Below are 22635 nucleotides of genomic sequence, written 5' to 3'. Positions count from 1 at the left end.
CCGGAACCAACCGCAGAGGGGCCCTCCAGCAGATCCTCGCACCTCGTGGCCCTCGCTGTCGCCAGCCTTCGTGAGGGAGGTCCGCACCAGCTCCCACGACCGGCACCCTCAAGTCCAGCGCCGGAGTTCGCTGGGCCGCCAGGTTGCAGCTATGCCGGGATCGGAGGGCCCCGCTGAAACCACCAAGCAATGTCCTGCCTCAAAGGTCAGCCTCAAGGCCTCAGAGTCCACGGGCCGCCTCGCAGATAAGTCTCAAGGCCTCAGAGTCCGCCGGCCATATCCCCGCCAGCCGCAGGCCCACATGTGCGTCAACCGCCGCATCAATACACCAAGGCCGTATTCGACAGCTGACGGCGCCCGCACTCCATGTTTCGCGGGTCTCCACTAGTGCTCCCGACTCCACTGGGGGCGCGTCAGCCAGCACCAGGCGGCCCACGTAGTCCGATCCCACACAAGTCGCCTCCGGCGCCGCGCCCACACCGCGGGCTGCCGGGCTGCAGCAAGGCCGGGGCCGGGCAGGCCCGCATCGCACACCAGAGCCCCGGCGTTCTTCAAAATGGGGGTCTCTGGGATCAGCCAGTAAGTGGGCCACTCCAGCAGGCGACAGAGCAGAAGTTGATGGGCATCAGGGGACAGGATACACAAGGCGATAGGAGGCGGCGCCGGAGAGACGGAGAAACACGTCTCACTCGGCCGCCATCTTCTAGCTGTAGATTTTAGACCCTAGATCAGCCGGCACCTAGGGAAACCTAGTAAGCCTGTGCCTTTTTGAAAACTAGACACTGAGGGGAGGCCAGGATGGGGTAACTTGTGCGGCTCTTACCAGGTTATATTACCCGCTATCACTTGCAAACCTCAAACTTTGTAAAAAGAAACTAATTTACCTATATTTCTGTGATGAAAAGTTTTAGAATCTATAGGGAGCCACAGACTTCCACACACCCAGCATTCCCCCAAGTCTCCCGATAAAAAAGGTGCCTCACTTCTGTGGTTATGCCTAGTGCCCGCGACAGAAAATGTCCCAAAACATACTGTGGAGACTTCAAAATTATTGATCACAAAAAGGGTTGGTTCTGCGAGGTAGTCACCTGCGTTTTTGGTCCTGGGCTCAGTGGGCATCTAGGGAAACCTACCAAACCCAGGCATTTCTGAAAACTAGACACCCTGAAGAGTCCAGGGAAGATTGGCTTGTGTGGATTCCCCAACGCTTTCTTACCCAGAATACCCTGCAAGCCTCAGATGTAGATGAAAAAAATCAAATTTACCTTACATTTCTGCCTGGGATCACCGCGTCTGCACAAATGTCCTACCACCCACCATTCCCCTTGGTCTCGTGATAAAAATTATGCCTCGCTTGTGTGGGTGTCTAATGCAGACTCAGCCTAAAAACACAAAAAAAATATAGAGCTTGCTGTGCTAGCCCCTTAATCTCTATGTTTTTGGCCCTTCCCAGTTGAAGACCCTTGGCCCACCCTCAAAAGTGAGGTATCATTTCACTCTGGAGACCAGGGGGAACACATGGGTGGTAGGTATTTTGTTCTGGCACGGTAATCCCAAACAGAAATGTGAGGAAAATGTAATTTGTTAGCTAAATTTGAGGTTTGCAGGGGATTCTGGGTAAGAAAACATTGGGGGATCCATGCAAGCCACACCTCCCTGGACTCTCCCATGTGTCTAGTTTTCAGAAATGTCTGGGATTGGTAGGTTTCCCTAGATGGCCGCCGGACCCGGTACCTAAAACGCAGGTGCCCCCTTCCAAAACCAGGTTGTTTTGTGCAAGATAGGGGGCATCTGGGTTTTTGGTCCCGGGCTCGGTGGCCATCTAGGGAAACCTACCAAAACTAGACATTTCTGAAAACTAGATACCCAGGGGAATCCAGGGATGTGTGACTTGCGTGGATCCCTCATTGTTTTCTTACCCAGAATCCCCTGCAAGCCTCAAATTTAGCTGAACAAATCACATTTTTCTCACATTTCTGAGTGGAAAAGATATGGGATCAACGGGCTGACACAAGTTTCCTACAACCCAGCGTTCCCGCAGTTCTTCTGATAAACATTTTACATCACTTGTGTTGGTGGGCCAAGTACCCGTGACAGGTATGGGCCCAAAGCGTATTGTGGAGACATCAAAATTGTCACTCACAAAACAATCTGGTTTTGCAAGGGGGCCACCTTCGTTTTTGGTCCCGTGCTCAGCGGCCATCTAGGAATACCTACCAAGCCTACACATTTTTGAAAACTACACACCTGGGGGAGTCCAGGAAGGTGTGACTTGCGTGGATCCCCCGTTTTTCTACCCAGTATCCCCTGCAAACCTCAAGTTTATCTAAAAAAATCTAATTTTCTCACATTTTTGTGTGGGAAAGTTGTGGGATCACTGGGCTGACACAAGTTTTCTAGCACCCAGCATTTTCCCAGGTCTCCCAATATAAATGTTACCTCACTTGTGTGGGTGAGCCAGGTACCGTGGTATGGAAGGGCCCAAAATGTATTGTGGAGACATCAAAATTATCTATCTCAAAATGACATGGTTCTGAAAGGAGTCCCACCTGCGTTTTTGGTCCTGGGTTCGACGGCCATCTAGGGTAACCTACCAAACCCAGACATTTCTGAAAACTAGACACCCGGGGGAGTTCAGGGAGGTATGGCTTATGTGGCTCCTCCAATGTTTTCCTACCCAGAATCTCATGCAAACCTCAAATTTAGCTACAAAATTCACATTTTCCTCATATTTCTGTCTGGGATCACCACGCTGGCTCAAATGTCCTACCACTCAGCCATCTCCTTAGTCTCCCGAGTAAAATTATGCCTCACTTGTGTGGGTGGGCCAAGGCCCAGCAACTGGAAAGGACCAAAAACATAGGGATTGTGGGGATAGCACAGCAAACTCTTAGCACTGTATATTTGTTTTAATATGTTTTTAGGCAATTCTGCATTGGACACTCACACAAGTGAGGTATAATTTTTATCGAGAGATCAAGGGGAATGCTGGGTGGTTGCACATAATGTAAGGAAAATGTTTCTTTGTGTTACATTTTGGGTTAGCATAGATTCTAGGTAGGGAAACATTGGTAGATCCATGCAGGCCATACATCCCTGTACTCTCCTGGGTGTCTAGTTTTCAGAAATGTCTGGGCTTGGTAGTTTTCCCTAGATGGCCGCCGATCCCAGGACCAAAAATGCATGTTCCCACTTGCAAAACCAGATTGGTTTGTGATAGATAATTTTGATGTCTACAATATGTTTTAGGTACTTGGCCTAACAACACAAGTGAGGTATCATTTTTATCGGGAGACCTGAGGGAACTCTGGGTGGTAGGACATTTGTGTCAGCCCAGTGATCCCACTACTTTCCCACACAGAAATGTGAGAAAAATTAGATTTTTGCAGCTCAATTTGAGGTTTGCAGGGCATTCTATGTAGGAAAACATTGAGGCATCCACGCAAGTCACACCTCCCTGGACTCCCTCGTGTGTATAGTTTTCAGAAATGTCTGATATTAGTAGGTTTCCCGAGAGTGCCGCCAAGCCCGAGAGTGCCGCTTGTATGGTACCCAAAGTTTTGGAGATATGCAAATAACCACTGCTTCTAGACTCTACATTTTGTTCCCATTTCAGAAATATTTAGGTTTCCGTGAAACACAATGGAAAAACATTGCAAGACACAGTTCAGTTTTTGGCTCTGGATACCTTGGGTTCTTGGTACACCTACAGTCCTATATAGCCCTGCAACGAGATGGGTCCAGCAGACATAACGATATATTGCTTAAAAAAATCTGCCATACTTAGAAGAAGTCACAGGTGAAAACGTTGGCACAAATGGCTGCTTTTTTCAACTCAATTTCAATATTTTTTTATTTCAATTGGTAGTTTCTTTAGAAAAACCTTGACGATCTATAAAAATGACCCCTTGCAGAATTCAGAATGTTGGCTACTTTCCAGAAATGTATAGTTTTCCGGGTTACATTAGTGCTTTCACACCCATTACTACTACTAACTGGAAGGCGGTTGAAGGTACAAAAATAGGAAAAATAGACTATGTCCCTGTAAAATACCAAAACTGTGTAGAAAATGTTGGTTTTCTGGCAAAAGTCTACCTGTTCCTGAAGAATATGCCACATTAGTTTGCATGCGTTTACCACTCATGCCACTACAAAGCGGTTGTTACAACAACCGTGTTGTTAACTCACACACCATAACAACGCAAGTCTGAACAACGACTTGCTGTAGAGGGGGCATTTTGGAATAGTATAATGTACTATTCCAACTCCAGTCTCCAAAACCGTAGGGAAGGTGTTGGATTTTAAATCCAACACCTTCTGTCCCCTACAGCAAGTCGTTGTTCCGACTAGCGTTGTAATGTCATGCGTTCTAACAATGCAGTTGTTGTAACGACTGCAGTGTAATGGCATGCGTGGTTTCGCTTTCGTGGTGAACGATGTTTACTGTTTCTGAAAGCTGGAAAGATGGTGATTTTAGCACCACAAACCATTTGTTCATACCTTTTGCAGGGACAAAAACACCCAACGCTGTCTTCTGCAACACTTTTTTCATGAAAAAAATGCTGTAGTTTGGCCAATTTCTCTTTTCCCTCCAAGGGAATCCACGAACCCTGGGTACTTTTTGAATCCCCAAGATGTTGGAAGAAAAGGACACAAATTTGGCATGGAAACCTTTTGTGGACAAAGAGTTACAGGGGCCAAAGCCCAAACTACCCCAAATAGCCAAAAAAAGGCTTAGCATGGGGAGGCTTAGGAGCAAAGGGGTTACATCGTGACTGAATGTAAAATTATTTTGTGTGTGAAAAATAATGTGTTTTTTGCCTTCTTCACAGTATGCAGCATCCATCTTGGTTGGGGACATGGGTAATTTACATGGAAATCAAAGAAAGACAAATGTATATATGTAAAAACTTGAAATGTTGTATTAGGTGTATCTACTATGTTGAGATGTGTTTAAGTTTTATTCTTTTTTGTGAAAATTGAAAAATAAATCTGTAAAACGTTGCCATATTTTGCGTGGTGTTGCTTTGATTTATTAGGATGATTTACAAATTTGCGTAGTGTTCTGTTGTTTTACTTTGGGTTGCTTAGCAGTATTGGATTGCGAGACATTGCATTGTATTGTGTTATGTTGCATCAAGATGTGCCACACAAAATCCTTTTACTCATAGAAATATTCTGATGTTGTAAAATGTTGCATTATAATTATAGTGTTACTTATACATATGTTTTTGTATTTTAGTATACGTATCTATTACTGTTGCGGGGATTCTGCTCATGCACAGAAAACCAGGACCTCAGTGAATTGTGGTGTACCAAAAAAATCACCCCAGTACCCAGAACCCCTATCCGACTAGCATCAGTGTCTCATTCATTCTCCGTACTATATTGAAGCTACCAATGATTAGACAACCCAGAACAAGCAACTTAGGTTACTCACAGGAATGGTGGGAATCAGTAACACCTTTTCGTTGTTATTCTCATATCAGTCCACAGCACGAGTAATTAGGGACACAGAAAAGTTTAAAATGTTTATTTTTAACTGCGTGCTATAAGATGCAGTATTTTGGCTAACATAAGCAAACAAATGATCAGAAATAAAACCATCAACATTGGTAAAATTCCATAAAAAACAAAGGGAGAAATCATATTATGATAGTAGAAACAGGTCGTATAATACCTTGTGTACCACCCTCCCCTAGCTAATAAGCTAGTTTTATAATAATAATAGAAGGTCTCTAGGTTTGAATGCGGAACCCCATACCTCCAAGATCGGCTTCAGTGAATCACATCACAGGATCAGCACTGCTCTCTGTGTCTGGAAAGGTTTTCTCCAAGAGTGCCAGCATCACGCATGCAATGCAATATTAAAGGCACCCGAGTTTCAGATATTTGCAGCTGTGTGCTTGTTGTGTCTAGAGCGTGGGCCGATCAACCTGAATTCAACAGCATAAATTGTTATTTGACCTTGACGGTTTCTGCACACAGTGTTCAGACTAAGGTCGCGGTGCACGTCTAGGGATGTGAAAAACAGACCGTTCTCATGTGAAGAAAAAGCATGCAAGCAGTTTTACTTATAATAACAGCAACCTGTAGTGTAGTGTGCAAAAGCAGCAAAGTGGCAAGATGGCGTTAACATCTAAAACGCTTATGCTAACATAGCAATGTGTGCAGGCAAAACCCTGTCTCCACTACACCCTCCCTTGATAGGACCACGAACAAAATAGGGAGGTAATGTAGGAACACAGAGTTCCAGTTCAAGTGAGACAGAACCAAGTTCATATATTGCCAATCTGTATTATTGGTAGTGAATGTTCAAAACGTTTGTTGGGAAAAAAATTAAAAAATCAAAGATCAGTCAGGGGCGGTATACAGCCATACTGGAGTAAAAAATAAAAAGTAAAAAATATTCGAATTAGTACATGTGGAAGATGGACAACTGCCAAAATAATCTATCAACATATAGGCACAGTATGTTGCAAATGTCTCAAAGAGGAAGTCATGGTAATCTTCAGTAAATGATTCAGCCATCCAATCTAATAATGTAAATGAACATACATGTTCTTCGCTTACTGGAGCCTCTAGCACCATCAGAGGACAGCTTGTGTGTTCTTTGAGATAACTTCACGCCAGGAAGTTGTAGTGAGGGCTGCGATTTATGTACATACATTGCTATGTTGGCATGGGCGCGTTAGATGTTAGAAAGCCATCTTGCCGCTTTTGCTGCTTTGGACACGACGCTGCAGAAACATGTTGTTATTTGAGAGCTGCTTGCTTGCCTTTTCTTCGCGTGGGAACTGTCTGTTGTTCACATCCCTAGACGTGCGCTGTGACCTTGGTCTGAACATTGTGTAAAGAAACAGTCTGGGTCACCAGACAATGCATGTTTTTGAGTTCAGGTTGATCGGCCCACTATTTAGCCATAACACGCACACAGCTACAAAAACCTGAAATTCGAGTGCTTTTAATATTGCAGTCTGCATACTTAACACACACATTCTAGAGAAGAGCTTTCCCAAGCTGATCCTGTGATGTGATTCAACTAAGCTGATCTTTACGGTATGGGGTTCCCCATTCATGCCTAGAGACCTTCTATTAGTCTAATAATATTAGCTTTACTAGTGAAGGGAAGGTGGCTGTATTCCAATGTCATTTATAACATGATTTCTCCCTTTATTTTATATGGTATTGTAACAATGCTGATGGTTTTATTGTTAATCATTTGCCTGCTTATGTTAGCCAAAGTACTGCATCTTAGGACAAGTAGTTTATAAAATAAACATTTTAAACTCTACCGTGTCTCTGTTTACTCTTGTTGTGGACTGATATGAGAATAATAACGAACAGGTATTTCTGATTCCCACCATTCCTGAGACTACTCTAAGTCGCTTGTTCTGGGTTGTCTATACATTGGGACCTCCGATAGAATACGGATAACGAATGGGACACTGATGCTGGTCGGATAGGGGTTCTGAGGTGAGTTTTTTGGTACACCACAATTCACTGAGGTCCTGGTTTCCTGCGCATAGTTCTGTGCATGAGCAGAATCCCTGCAACATGGTGCACCTAATGTTTGGTCTTTTGATTTGAAACGCCTTAGTAGTGCTTATATTAGTCCGCGACTCCCTCACTCGTGTTTCCGGATAACGGGAGCGACAGATTTAACCTACCTATTGGTAGCCCAATAGGTTCTTTCAAGCTTGTTAATTAATTAATTAAAAAGGTTTTTTTGTATTTCTGAACCCTTGTGCTAATGTAAAATCCATTGTTGTTCTTCTCTGTGTCCTTATGGCGGTCGAAATTGCAGCGCATAGCCGTACACCTCTGCGACGTCATTTGACGCAGTATGGGGTGCCGGACGAGGGGATGGCTGTTATTTTTGTGGTGAGTGCAGATGGGTACCACCCTTACGAGTTGTTCTACTCTTGGGTGACGCTGCCAGCAGTGAATGCGGATGATAAAACGTTTCACTCGTATACTCACACGCGGGTCCCAGCAAATTATACACCGTATAGGACGCTAGAGGTTCCCCTTTCAGCCTGGCAGCATAGCATTTGGTTTAATGGCACCCTTCCCCATGCAGTTGCACCGGCTAGAATGGGCCCTTTGTCAATTCCAGGGGCCACATGGCCGGTGCTGGCCGGATTTACGCCTCACCCCCGCTATTTGACTATTGCGGTGTATGAGTTGCGTACACTCCATACAACCCTCATTTCAGTATATAGGGATTTGGTGCAATATGTTTCACGCAACGTGCAGGTGGGGCCACCTGCTGTTGCGGGACTACTAGCTGGTCACCCTGCGGTTATTAGCCCCGTCATAGTTAATTCGGTGATGGGCAAGCGCCCCCAGAGTAAGGACGATTTGCCTTATTGGCTTGCCGAGAAATTTGACCAACTGGAAGCAGTGTTTCCACACTCTACCGCGGTGGAGAAATACAAAATCCTCACCATTAGTTTGCCGAAAGACTTAGTCCCAGAAGTGTCCGATTGTGACAACTGGGGTAAGGTTTTTGCCGCGGTCTACTCAAAGTGCTTTGGCACTCTGTCTATGGCTGTGCTTCCCTCCGTCATTAAACGTGTTCAAGATAACCATGGTCCGGAGGCGGCTGTAGAGTTGGGAATGCGGCTTGTTGGAGTGTTCAGGGTAGTTGCCTCTCTCGTCCTTGGTAATCTCAAGGGACATGCGGTACAATTCCAAGTGGCTAATGGCTAGGCCCGCGTCGATGAGCTCGATAAGCCCAAAGAGTTGCCTAAAATTATTGTGGAGGCTTATAGAACTATTGGCCGCAGTAGTTTAGGGGTTAAACAAACTATAGTCATTCCTGACTTGATACAACAAACTAAGGTGAGCTCTTCTGTTAAAGACGATCGTCCAACTTTTCCAAAGCAAAATTGGCGAACAAAGAAACAGGGAAAGCAGCAACAGAAACAGGGGTCTTGTCCTGCGTCTCCCGTACAGCCGACTAGTGAACGCACTTACGATTTGCGCGATCGCACTAGTATTAGGTCACCTGATAGATTTCAGGTTACTGAACAATGCTCTCCTCGTTCTTCACAGGAAACATCGGCCTCACAGTCCGGTGACGGAGAACGTGGCAAAGGTCGGGGTGCCCAACAAGGTCGCGAGCAACCCCATCAGGCTGGCGGTAAAGGCAAGCCAGACGAGTTCGCACGTCAACATCCCCGTTTCAGAAGAAGAAAGTTGCTGCCCTAACAGCGAGGTATGCCACAGATAGTGAGAACGCAGCTTCGGAACCTGACATGGGCACTAACGCTGCTCGACAGTGCAGCGGAGGTTACAGTAGTGCGGCAAGCACTGCGTCCATATCTGGAGGCGGCAGCAACTGACACGTTAATTACTGTAGAACAGGGGTCTCCAACCTTTTCTGAATTGAGAGCTACTTTATCTCAAGGAAAGTCCTGTTGAGCTACTAGCAAATGTTATCACTGTAAAATATTGACAGCACATGAAAACATTACACTATGACCACCCTAAGCAGGATTATCATAGTGCCACCCAAGTAGTCCAGATGATAGTACCAGAAGAAATGCTAGGGAAACATTTATCAATATTAAATGCCCCCACCTGACTGATAAAGTAACATTCAAATCTTCACATGCCTTGTGGCACAAAGGACATAACCACAGCAATAGGTCTCCTCAATTCAGCTTGACTTATCTTTCAATTTCAACTTTAAATGTGTTTTTTTAATTGCAACCTTTTGTCTTCATCAGCATATCAATTTCTGAAAATACACAGATTTTTCTATCACCACTTTCCATTTTGGGCAAACAAACAATATTTTCCTGAAGAAAACCCTTGTTTGAAAAAAATGCCTTTAAAATACACGTTTTCATTTTTAGGAACTACATCAGCTAGTCATTTTAAATGGGCACTCACCTGTACAAATGCCTCACATGGACAGACTGCTTCAAATGCTCAGGTAGTACAGTCATAATCCATGGCACCATAGCACGAGGACGACTGTATAATGCCAATAATGCCCACCAGTATAAATTGTGCCAAGTCTGGACACCATAAAGACCAGGATGGCCACCATATTATTAGTCATGGTAATTATTATGCAAGGGGCAGCCACAATTATATCAAGGACACCTAAATATAGTGCAGTCATGCTCTTAATATGTCACTGATGGCTGACAGTATACCAGAACTAGACGACAAATACCCAAAATAGTAAAGGATGGCCATAATTATGTCATTGGCACTATTATGCCATGAACTGAGACAATTGTGCAACAGACAAAACCCATATGATGGGGGCTAGCATACCCATTTGGTAGTCCTTGATATCAGGTGTAGCTTACAGGAAGCAACAGTGTTTAAAATGGACGCACACGTAGATGAATGCAGATGAGGCTCTTCATTTTCTCTGCCCAGGATCATAGTTTTCCTCAGCCCTTGGCTGCTCATGCACCCAACTGAAACATTTTCACTCTGGCTCCTGCAGTCCCACACTTTAGTGGGTCAGCCCTGATTACTGCTCAGGCTACCACTGCCACTCTTCATTTATGGCCCACTGTTTACACACATGGTGAAATTGATAAAGCAGGGGACTATCATATGGCTAATCCCCTTGTGACATAGTCCAAGACTGGATAAAGGTGACCATGTGGCAAACTCAATAGGCCGACACAGTGCGTGTTTGACTGTTAATATGAGTCCCTGCCGTAGGCGGGTTGGCTAAAGATCTTCAGATGAGAAGTGCTGCCTTTTTTAATATGCTTAGAATCTCTGCATAGACTCTCTGAATGAGATACTGGGATTGACTTCACCTCTGAGAGCTACTTTGAGGGTACTGGCGAGCTACCAGTAGCTCCCGAGCTACTTGTTGGAGACTCCTGCTGTAGAAAGTGCTGACACTAGAGTGGCTCCCCCTGACAGACTTTATGATATAGTCCTCGTAATTGAAGGTGACATACAACATACAATTCAAGGGATTTTTTGGGATAATCTGACCTCTTTTTATGACATCCTCTTAGCGGAGGCGGACTGGCCCCCGGCTTTCATTTTAGATGCTCCTAGAGGGGAGGAGGTAATCCTCCCGTCCTTGGCGCACACAGTGCCTAAGGACCACGCTAAAAAGTTTGCCGAGGAGTGGGCTCAGGTGCTTGCTCCGGCCTTGTATCGTACTCAGGTAGGCTGGGATAAATTGTCCCCCAGCCATGAGATTCCATTACGGTCTATGCCCCAGCCACAGCCCCAATATCCCATGCGTCGCGAAGCTAGATCTCACGTCACGGACATCCTTGAACAATTGGAATATTAAGGTGTTATTGAAACATGTGTGTCACCAATGAATAATCCTTTATTCACTGTAATGAAGCCTGATGGGTCGTACCGCCTAGTTTTGGATTACCGGCATTTGAACTCTCATTGCCGGACGTGTGCTGGACAGAATACCCACAGTTCTGCTCTCGTTGATAGTCTCATGAGAAAAAGGTTTAAAACCACACTTGACATTTCCAATGGCTTTTACAGCCATAACCTGTCCTCTATTAGCAGTCAATGGACAGCGTTTACTTCTGGCGGCAAACAGTAACAGTTTAAGAGATTAGCCATGGGCTATAAAAACAGCCCTGGCGTCTTTGCCGCACGTGTTGTCTCTCTCTTAGAGAGCATAGACCCTGATGCGTACTCGTATGTCGACGATATCTATCTCACGGACGACGAGTTGTGGCCGCATCTGTGTCGCGTTGATCGCATCATTGTTATGTTTGCAGACTTCGGTTACAAATTCAACTTTGCGAAGTCTCACATTGCTGAGTATACAGTGTTGTTTTTGGGCTACGAGCTCAACAATGAGGGTCGAGGATTAGCTCCTCACTTTCTGGAGAAGTGTGCATGCCTGCGTGCTCCTACAACATTGAAAAAATGACAGTCTTTGCTGGGCTTTCTGAATTTCGGTCGTACGTACATTCCCGTTTATGCCCAGCGTATCAAGCCGCTTTATGCCTTGGTACAACCTACTTTTTCCAAATCAAGCTGGCTACCAGAGCATTCAGCTATTTTGCAATCTTTGCAAGCTGATCTTCTTGCTTCAAAATACTTACTGACACGTGATAACCGCACTAACCTGGTAATAAGAATTGTGCCAGGCGCAGTGGGTTTCACGTACTTAATGTTTAATGAGGGCGACACCGTCCCCATTGCCTACAAATCACACCTGTACACGTCGTCTGAACTGCGCGTTTCCACGGTCGAAAAAGTTCTGACTGCGGTGCAGATGGCGATTCTCAAAGAACGAGCGCTGTCCCAAGGAAAACGCATGTTGGTGGTCACACCGTATCCTGCCCTAGAGGCAGTGATGAAAGCAAGTGTACCCAATTCTAAAGCTTTGCATCCACGTTAGATACAATGGGCCACTTCCTTGACATCGCCCGATGTCACCTATATCTTTGATGCCTCATTGCAGACTCTGGAGTATTTACAGTATGAATTCGTTCATCCGGCTCCTCTGTCTTTGTGCCCGCTCGAAGATTACCATTGTGTCATTTACACTGACGGTTCGGTGCAACCGGCGACTGGATCAAAGCATGCCTATTCAGCGGCCTGCACAATTGTGGGGGGTACTTTCATAAATGGTGAATTCCAATCTGATGTCGTGCATACGCAGTCATTGGGTGATTGTACCGCACAGTTGGCGGAGCTTCGTGCTCTGGTGCTTGCACTAGAGTTTGTTGATCCTCGGGTCACTACTCTTATAGTAAGTGACTCGTTTTATTGTGTTCAGTCCTTCAACAACAATTTATTCTTTTGGTCTCAAAATTAATATCGTGATTCCAAAGGTAGCACATTTAAGCATAAAATGCTTTGGGTTCGAGTGGCAGAACTTAGAGAACATCTGCCTCTCGTGAATGTAATTCACACTCTTGGTCACCAGCGAGTTGGTGTCCACGCTGTTGGCAACAGCTTAGCTGACGAAGCAGCGAAAACAGCAGTGGCGACATATCTAGTAGCGGCAGTTACAAGATCCAAAAGTAAGATTGATGATGACATTTTGGCAGCTATTGCTGCTACAGAGAAGGGAAGTAATTACCCGAGAGGTTTCCCTTCTCGTTACCATTATCATTTAAGTCCTGATAACATCCCATTAGTGAGAATTAGTGACGTTGGTGACAGATTGATTCCCAACGCGGACTGCAGACCATCCTTGATAACAGCAGCTCACAAGGGTATGGCCTCTGCCCACGCCGGTGTTGCAGCAACTGTTACTCTGTTACAACAACGTTACTGGTGGCGTGGGTTATATAAACAGGCTCGCACTTATGTTCTTGATTGTGACATTTGCCAGCAGATTAAACCTTCAACTGCTGCGCGTCCACCACAAACTCAGTTGTACATATCCAATAAACCACTTGGGTGTGTTTATCTGGATCACTGCGGCCCTTTCTCCTCTGATACTGCGTACAAGTATATCTTAGTTGCAGTGGATTCGTGCACACGTTTTCTGTGGGTATGGCCACAAAGGAGTGCTGATGCCCGTACTGTCATCAGGGATTTGCGTGTCTTTGTGGGAAGTTTTGCGTGTGGTACCTTTTATTCTCATCAGGGCCCTGCGTTCGCCTCTAAGGCGTACAAAGAAGCCATGAAAAATGTGGGGGTCCAAGTCAAATTTTCGTCTCCATACCGACCTGAGGGTAATAGTGTGGTGGAGCGAATGAACCGTGACTTAAAGCAATCCTTTTGATCAAAAGGAGGGACGCGGAGCCGAGTTTGTTAGGTCCTGCTCGTAGGCCCCAATAAAGTAGTAGATAAGGAATGAGCAGTTCCTAGGGGTGCTGTCTAAGACAGGTGGGAGGGGGGAAAGGGGAAGCACAGGTCTTTCTTCGAAATGCCCTCACACACCCCAAGGGATGTCATGCTTCATCATTTGGGCATTTGCCCCTCGTCTGGCCGGCGCTGCAATACCTGACGGGCTCCTGAAACCGGGGCTCTTTATCGGGGATCTTTTGAAGAAGCCGTATGGGTGCGTGTGGGTGTGAGGGCCAGGTGGTGCACTAGGGGTGAGATGGATAAAAAAGGTTATTAGAGCAGTCCTACTAATTTCAGTTTTAATTATTGAGGTAGCTCCAACCTTATTAAAATTGTGAAGAAGCCCTGTGTAGGAAATAATGTTCCCTAAGGGCTAGTCTTAAGTGAGTGTGGTCAACATGTTTCGTGCCCCATCTGCCCCAGAAGGGGTCAATGGCACTTCGTCAGGACCAAGTAAGTGTGAATTAAGTGCACCGCCGTATCGCACTGGTTGCTGATTACGGCAGGAGGAAGTTAATGGAGAACTGGTACTGGGATGTACCAAGACCTGTGGGAAAAGGACAAGGTGAAAAGGGGGATAAAACCAGCGGTTAGACCTGCCAAGGAACATATTGTACAGGTACTGTGGTGAGAGGCACATTTGTGATTCTTAGAGGAAACTTCAAGTGACTGTAAAGTCTCCAACCCAGCCTAGAAGTGCAGGTAGACTAGGTAGATGCGTCGTGAAGAAACCGGTGCTCGGTTGTCAGAAGTGGTAAATTGACAAGTGAACAGCGCAATATGCGATAGTGTGTGGTTTGGTGAAGGAGACAATCTCAACTAATCATTAATAGTCGGGGTCCCTTTAACGTACATCAATTGTGAACATCTAATTTGGCAACATGAAAAAGGGGCAAGATATAAGGTCGGAGGTCGACCGGGACCTGCAGGGTAATAAAGTTAAAAATTGAAAATTGAAAGTTGAAACCAGGTGGCTAAAACACATATGGCAAACACAACGACTGTGGTACAATAACAATAGTGGTTGACTAACGACAAAACATGCAAGCTCAAAACGCTGGTGTCAAAAGCGGGTAACGGGCACATGTTGATGACTCACCCCCAATGGCCTAATTCCGGCTGACGGGGAGGAACAGAGCACAATAGTTGCTCCGGAGTCTAAGATGATGGCAAAGAAAAACATGAAAGGACCTGTTACATTAATCTGTTGACAACAGACACCCCATTAAGTACTCACGGCGGTAGACGAGCAACTTTGCCGGTGTCCTACCCTCGCTCTGGGCCCCGTGAAGAACCTCTTTGGTCGGCGTTCTTAAATAACGCTGTGCGTGGAGCGTACCTGAACGTGGCGGCCATCTCGGAATGGGTTCTCCGAAAAAAAATTCGATCTGGATCACTTTCCGGAAGTTCTGGTTTTTCGCCGTAGTATCACGGCAGCCATATTAGAACGGGTAGGGTAGTGTAGGAGTTAAGGAGGTGTGATCTATGTGATGGAAGGCTGCCCATCATTGGTATTCCTGCATGTTTGTGAATTATTCCCAGACTTAATGTTATGTAGTGCGTAATGTTAGCAAGGGTGAATAGTGAGCGAGGAATGTTTCCAGAGGGGCTCATAGGGTTTGAATGCCTAGAATATCCCCCTCGGAGTATGTTGCTGAAGATTGGAGTACACATTGAGGGCTTGCAATTGTTATCAGTTCGGCCCAAGATGTGTAGTATTCCGAACCCAGGGGAACAGTACCATAAAATGGTTAGAGGTGACGTCATACCAATTAAGGGGAGCAGTACCATAAAATGGTTAGAGGTGACGTAATACCAATTCAGCCCTGATGTGCTAATTGTTTTAATTTAGCTCTGCCCAGGGTATGTCGTCATTTAAACCCCTTAGGTGAGACCCCAACTTGAACACCCAGCATTGTTCTTTCCTAAACAGGGCTTCTTTTGTGATGTTAGGGAAGGCCTCTAGAATGGTCCAGTTTAAGTCATTGGGCGTATGATTATTTTCCGCAAAATGTGAACACATTTTAGTATTTGTTTTTTTGCAACGTACATTGCTTCTGTGTTCAATTAATCTGGTTTTGGCTTGGCGTGTGGTCATCCCAATGTATTGTAGGGGGCAGGGACACGTGATCAGATAGATACAATTACGAGTGTTGCAAATTTACCACTTCTGACAACCGAGCACCGGTTTCTTCACGACGCATCTACCTAGTCTACCTGCACTCCTAGGCTGGGTTGGAGACTTTACAGTCACTTGAAGTTTCCTCTAAGAATCACAAATGTGCCTCTCACCACAGTACCTGTACAATATGTTCCTTGGCAGGTCTAACCGCTGGTTTTATCCCCCTTTTCACCTTGTCCTTTTCCCACAGGTCTTGGTACATCCCAGTACCAGTTCTCCATTAACTTCCTCCTGCCGTAATCAGCAACCAGTGCGATACGGCGGTGCACTTAATTCACACTTACATGGTCCTGACGAAGTGCCATTGACCCCTTCTGGGGCAGATGGGGCACGAAACATGTTGACCACACTCACTTAAGACTAGCCCTTAGGGAACATTATTTCCTACACAGGGCTTCTTCACAATTTTAATAAGGTTGGAGCTACCTCAATAATTAAAACTGAAATTAGTAGGACTGCTCTAATAACCTTTTTTATCCATCTCACCCCTAGTGCACCACCTGGCCCTCACACCCACACGCACCCATACGGCTTCTTCAAAAGATCCCCGATAAAGAGCCCCGGTTTCGGGAGCCCGTCAGGCATTGCAGCGCCGGCCAGACGAGGGGCAAATGCCCAAATGATGAAGCATGACATCCCTTGGGGTGTGTGAGGGCATTTTGAAGAAAGACCTGTGCTTCCCCTTTCCCCCCTCCCCCTGTCTTAGACAGCACCCCTAGGAACTGCTCATTCCTTATCTACTACTTCATTGGGGCCTACGAGCAGGACCTAACAAACTCGGCTCCGCGTCCCTCCTTTTGATCAAAAGTAACGCGCGGCGGACCAGCCGTGGGACTTTCGTTTTCTCCTACTAGCCACTGCTAGTCGCCTCACATCTGCCATGGACAATATCCAAGGCCTTTCCTTTGGTGAGGATTGCGTCTCAGAAATTCTGAGTGGACCCTCCATACTGGATCCAGATGGAGGGGCATCGACCAGCAATTCAGCTGGAAATTGGACTACTATCTCAAACATGAAAAGGCAACTCATGAAAATAATCATGCACGGTGCCATCATGACGGAATATCTGCGTGCAAATATAGCACCGAACGGTTTGATCGTCACTAACACCCCAAGGATCTTCCTAGAGGACAAGCTATTCAAGGAAGAATGGTCCCTGGTGTCATGGAAATGCACCAGGGACCTTCTGGTACTCATTATAAAAACTGCCAAAAGGTTGGCTGACGACCTCATCCAAAAAATCACCATAGCAGAAGGTACTATGAAGGCCAACATTACTATTACCGCCTTCAAGGCAAAATTGGCAGAAATTACAAAAGAGATCAATGACAACAAAGATTATTTGATGAGACAAAAAGTAACTAAGCTCCAGAAGGACATCACACGGTTCAGCAAGGAAAAGGTGTACCCCTACCTTAAAGATGATTTTGTACCTTCTGGAGATGACTGTCACTTAGCCACCCCAATGTCACATCAGTCAAATAGCTATCCAGATCCAATTCCCCAATCCTATGCGTGGCATATAATTGAGCATAATGCGTGGTAAAGGCATTGAGGATACTGGCCGTATCTCTGTACACCACTTCCCCTGGACCCACGAGTTCCAGCACGTAGGTGGAATAACGTGGTTTCCGAATCGTGTCTGCCCACGCCTTGCCTGGCCGTTCCCCTTCACCATACCGCCTAGCTGTCCAATATCTACCCCAAAAGCGCGCCTCTCGCCACGCTGATTCCATATATTCTGTAAGCACCTCTCTAAATTTTAGCTGGGTGGGACCATCCGGACGTGTGGTCAACCTCGTCTCCAGGACCTTAAGTTCACTATCCAGTTTCCACAGTGTGCCCATTATGTCTTTGAGTACGCCCGATCCCTTAGATATGCAATATCCCCTGTGCGTGACCTTGAATGCCTCCCAAATGGTCTCAACCTTCTCAATTGAGTCTTTGTTCCTTATGAAAAAATATCTCACCTCCTCCCCCAGCTCTGCCTGAAAAACCGGGTCTACTAGAATGGGAGCATGAAGTCTACAGCTGTTACGCAGGGGGCCATAATCCGCCAACGTTAGTCTAAGTTTAACTAGAGCGTGGTCTGAATAAGTGCGGGCCAGATGCTGTACCTGTGCTATAGCTGGGCCCAGGCCGCGGGTCACGAAGATATAATCCAGTCGCGCACAGGGCACCGCCTGCGCCGTGAAATGCGTGCCCTCTAGCTTGTGTGGATGATCGTGCCGCCATACATCAATTAAATGGTAAGTACTGAGTGTGCCTTGGAGGATAGCTCGGGCTTTTGTATAATGATGAGGGGCAGGGTGGGATCTATCAACCTCTGGGTTACATGCGACATTAAAATCTCCTCCCCAAATGATATGATTTGAGCCTACATCAAAGATCCTAGCCCACAATTCGGAATAAAAGTCCAGGGCGTCCACATTTGGCCCATAGCACCAAGCCAGGGTGACGGAGTCAGAACCCAGCCTACCCCAAGCCAGGCAATACCTCCCCTGTGCATCCCAGGTAGCCCCAGACAGCTGAAAGGGCGTGCATTTCTTTATAAGGATAGCTGTGCCCTGTGCATAGGAGGAATAAGAGGAAAAAATGTTATGCTCCGCCCATTTACTTGCCAAAGTGTTAAGGCTCCGGGGGTTAAATGCGTCTCTTGCAGCATGGCTACATGCACCTGATGCCGGTCTAGGTAGGCTAGTATGTGTCGCTTTTTACGTGCATCTCCCAGCCCTCTGATGTTCCAAGTGATAACATTCAGCTTTTCTGATTCCTTATCAATCAGGAGTATACGTGTTCAATAATGACAAAGAAGGTCCGTGCCCTATGCTCACAATGCAAAATTGTAAAGTGTATAAACTGCAGTACTACATCTTGTGCCACACGCTCAATATTGATAGCCACTATCATTTTCGATACATGTAAACTCAAACCATCCTATACTGGGAGAAACAAATAGTAAGGCAAACACCCCCCTCGAGATCCCTCCCCCCCCACTGAAGCAACCCCAACTTGCCAGAGGTATTCACCCACCCCCCCTCCCTCCACAAAAAACAAAAAAAATGGAAAAAGAAAAAAAGAAACAAAAAAAACCATTCAATATAACAGAGACCAACACACATGGCATAGGCCATGCAGCGTGCAACTTCGGGGGAATACCCATGGGGAATCGCCATAGGCGGCAGCACTACTAATCCCTGCTCCAATGGTCCGCCACATATGGTGAGGGCCGGACCCTAACGGAGCCGGTGGGCGCCCAGCATATCGAATAAAGTACTTAGAGTGGCCTGTCAGCCGAACAACAGATGTAACGAGTACCAGTCTCCCAACTGTCCAGCTATCGCCATTGTCTCAATGCCCACGATACAGCCCAGAACGAGCATGATCTGAAACAGGAAATTATGAATGAGAAGCATTACAATGGTTACTGTGGGCTGTCGTCCGCTCCTGATGCCGAAGATCGCGGCGATGCAGCTGCTGCGTCAATACAGCGACCTGTCCATTTCAGATATTTAAGAAAGTCCTCCACCTGCTGTGGCGTAGTAAAAAATTGCTGCCGGCCCTGATGGGTCACACGGAGGCGCGCGGGATACAGCAGCGCGTAATTGATTTGAGCTAGCCGCAGTTTGTTCTTGACCGCCGTGAACTTGCGACGTTCTTCCTGAACCAGGGGAGTGAAATCTGGGTAGATGAAGAATGTGTTGCCCTCATATGTCAGCTGCTTTTTGCTTCTTGCAATTCGTAAAGCGACATCCCGGTCCCTATAGTTTAATAGTCGCACTATAATCGGACGCGGCGTGCCCCCGGGGGGTGGGCGTGGCCCCAATGTTCGATGCGCGTGCTCGACTATAAACTGACTGGAGAAAGCATCCGCTCCGATAGAGGTCAGCAGCATTTTTTCCACATACTCCTCCATCCTCCCCGTATTGGTGGACTCAGGAATGCCTAAAACGCGAATGTTGTTGCGCCGACTGCGCGCTTCCAAGTCCTCATTCTTTGCGGCCATGAGTTTCAGCAATTTCTCCTTGTGGGTGACCTGCATGGTGACCCGAGTAGCAGCATCCTCAGTGTCCAAAATGCGTCTCTCTGTCTCCTTTATATGATCTTCGTGTCCGTCTAATTTATGCGCAATAGCGTCGATGCGTGATGACATCCTGTCTACCTTGTCCACTATGGTAGCGAACCCCTGCCGGACCTCTTGAAGTATGCTCTGCACATCAGCAGCCCCCATAGCTGCCCCGCACTGAGCCGCCTCACTATTGTCCATCCCCTGGTTTTCCTGCGGGGTCCAAGTATTTTTCTTCACCGTCTCGAAACTCAATTTGGGTTGACGGGTGACCTGCATGGTGACCCGAGTAGCAGCATCCTCAGTGTCCAAAATGCGTCTCTCTGTCTCCTTTATATGATCTTCGTGTCCGTCTAATTTATGCGCAATAGCGTTGATGCGTGATGACATCCTGTCTACCTTGTCCACTATGGTAGCGAACCCCTGCCGGACCTCTTGAAGTATGCTCTGCACATCAGCAGCCCCCATAGCTGCCCCGCACTGAGCCGCCTCACTATTGTCCATCCCCTGGTTTTCCTGCGGGGTTCAAGTATTTTTCTTCACCGTCTCGAAACTCAATTTGGGTTGACGGGTATCTGACTTGCCCATGGCGTCGCGATGATGGGGCACTCTTGGCCTGACTGCCCACCCTACTGTCAGCGCTGCAATAGGAAGACGGAATAGAGCCCCCAAAATCCAGCGAGGGCCAGGTCGAGGTGAGGCCACAGTACAAGAGGAATAATGTGACACCCCTCCTCCAGCACGTAGCACATCAGACTAACCTGGGTCCCCCAGTGCACCAGTAGCCAGCAATCTCAGGTGGGCCGTGGGGGCAATATAATAATTTGTTCCAATGATCTCAGCACCCCGCTGCTCCGGCACGCAAAAACAGTCCTCCTCTTTTCACCGGCAACTTTAAGTATAAATTCAGGACGTGATTCTTTGTGCATCCACAACTAGCAGCCCACACTAGCCACCAGCCGTGCAGCACTCGTGACCTGCGCAGCCTTGTTCTCCAGCACAGGTGCCTGCCAGCACTTCGCACGCTCTATGCCACCAGTCTATCCTGGGAGGGGGGGACCATAAGCAAATAGCACTCCTCACACCCCAAACGCTGCAGGGGGAACCACCTGGAGGGTCCAACAGGGCTGCTCGATTCGCCTCACCTTTAAGCTGCTTTCAAGGCCCCCAGACACAGCAGCATCAGACAGTCCTGGGCAGCGGCTTAGTCGCACAGTGGGTAAAAAGCGCCAGGATCGCACCACAGTAGGCGGCAGCAGGCACTAGATGCCCCGTCCCACCGCAGTGCACTGGGGCGAGGCCCCATACCCTCCGCTGTCCCGCCTCCGCCTCTACGGTGCACCCAGGGCGGCGCGGCTCCTCGCAGTCTTCCTCGTCGCCGTTTCGCAGTACCACCACAATTTTCGCCACAGTCCCCAGCCGGGAATCAGGCAGGCATCCACTCCACAGACGCTACTCACATGGGCTAGGAACGCCCGCTGCAGCCGCTTATCTTGAGGCACGCCCCAGGGCCCAGTCACCTCGTGGGCAGCACCGACCTTGCGTGCTCTCATAGACCGAGGCAGGGCACCGCGCGGCTCTGTCCTCTACACTGGCCACGGCTCCTCAGCGACGCAGTAAGCGTGGCACTGCCCCAGAACTGCTGTACTTTTCAGCGATGCCTCACAGGTGCCTGCGCTCCTTGCAGACACCGCTTTTGACCGCCACTGACGCCTCCAAGCAGGATAAATGAAAGGATATACAAGCTGGGCTGCAGAAGCCTCACCGCAGTGCGGCCATTCTGCGTGTGCGCCACCTAGCGCCCAAGATCATGGCATCCTTGTACGCCTTGGAGGCGAACGCCGGACCCTGGTCCGAATGGAGGGTACCCGATGCAAAAATTCCCACAAAGACACGCAAATCCCTGATGACAGTTCGAGCATCAGCACTCCTTTGTGGCTATACCCATAGAAAACGCGTGCACGGATCCACTGCAACTAAGATATACTTATACGCACTATAAAAGGAGAAAGGACCGCAGTGATGCAAATAAGCACACCCAAGTGGTTTATTAGATATGTACAACTGTGTTTGAGGTGGACGCGCAGCAGCTGAAGGTTTAATCTGCTGGCAAATGTCACAAGTAAGGACATAATCGCGCACCACCAGTAACGTTGTTGTAATATAGTGACAGTCACAGAGACGCCTGCATGGGCTGAAGCCATACCTTCATGAGCAGCTGTTATCAAGGCAAGCCTGTGGTCCGGTTGGGAATCAACCTGTCACCAATGTCATTAATTCTCACATAGGGAACTTTGCCAGGTCTTAAATGATAAGAATATTTAGAGGGGAAACCTCGAGGGTAATTATCACCCTTCTCTGTTGCAGCAATGGCTGCCAAGATGTCATCATCAATCTTACTTTTGGATCTTCTAACTGCTGCTACCAGATATGTTACCACTGCTGTTTTCGCTGCCTCATCTGCTAAACTGTTGCCAACAGCGTGTACCCCTACGCGCTGGTGACCAAGAGTATGAATTACGTTCACAAGCGGCAGACATTGTTTAAGTTTTGCGACTCGAACCCAAAGCATTTTATGTTTGATTGTGCTACCTTTGGAATCACGATA

The 22635-nt window shown here is 47.1% G+C and overlaps 1 protein-coding gene across 23 annotated transcripts in view; it reads left to right on the top strand.

Moving 5' to 3' along the window:
• The window catches only part of LOC146809181 (uncharacterized), a 1126689-nt gene that overhangs the window by 138991 nt on the left and 965063 nt on the right, over positions 1-22635 (top strand). For 2 of the 23 annotated variants that reach the window (XM_085615994.1, XM_085615990.1), the window contains exon 3: positions 9061-9223. The exons of the other annotated variants lie outside the window; for them this stretch is intronic. The gene's annotated coding sequence lies outside the window, so the exon portion shown is untranslated. The remainder of the gene's footprint in view (positions 1-9060; positions 9224-22635) is intronic. 23 annotated transcript variants of the gene reach the window in all.

This window comes from Triturus cristatus, chromosome 7 (genome assembly GCF_964204655.1).
Source record: "Triturus cristatus chromosome 7, aTriCri1.1, whole genome shotgun sequence".
Classification (NCBI taxonomy): domain Eukaryota; kingdom Metazoa; phylum Chordata; class Amphibia; order Caudata; family Salamandridae; genus Triturus; species Triturus cristatus.
The sequence above is the reverse complement of the archived record's forward strand: the minus strand, read 5'-3'. Positions and strand labels throughout refer to the sequence as shown.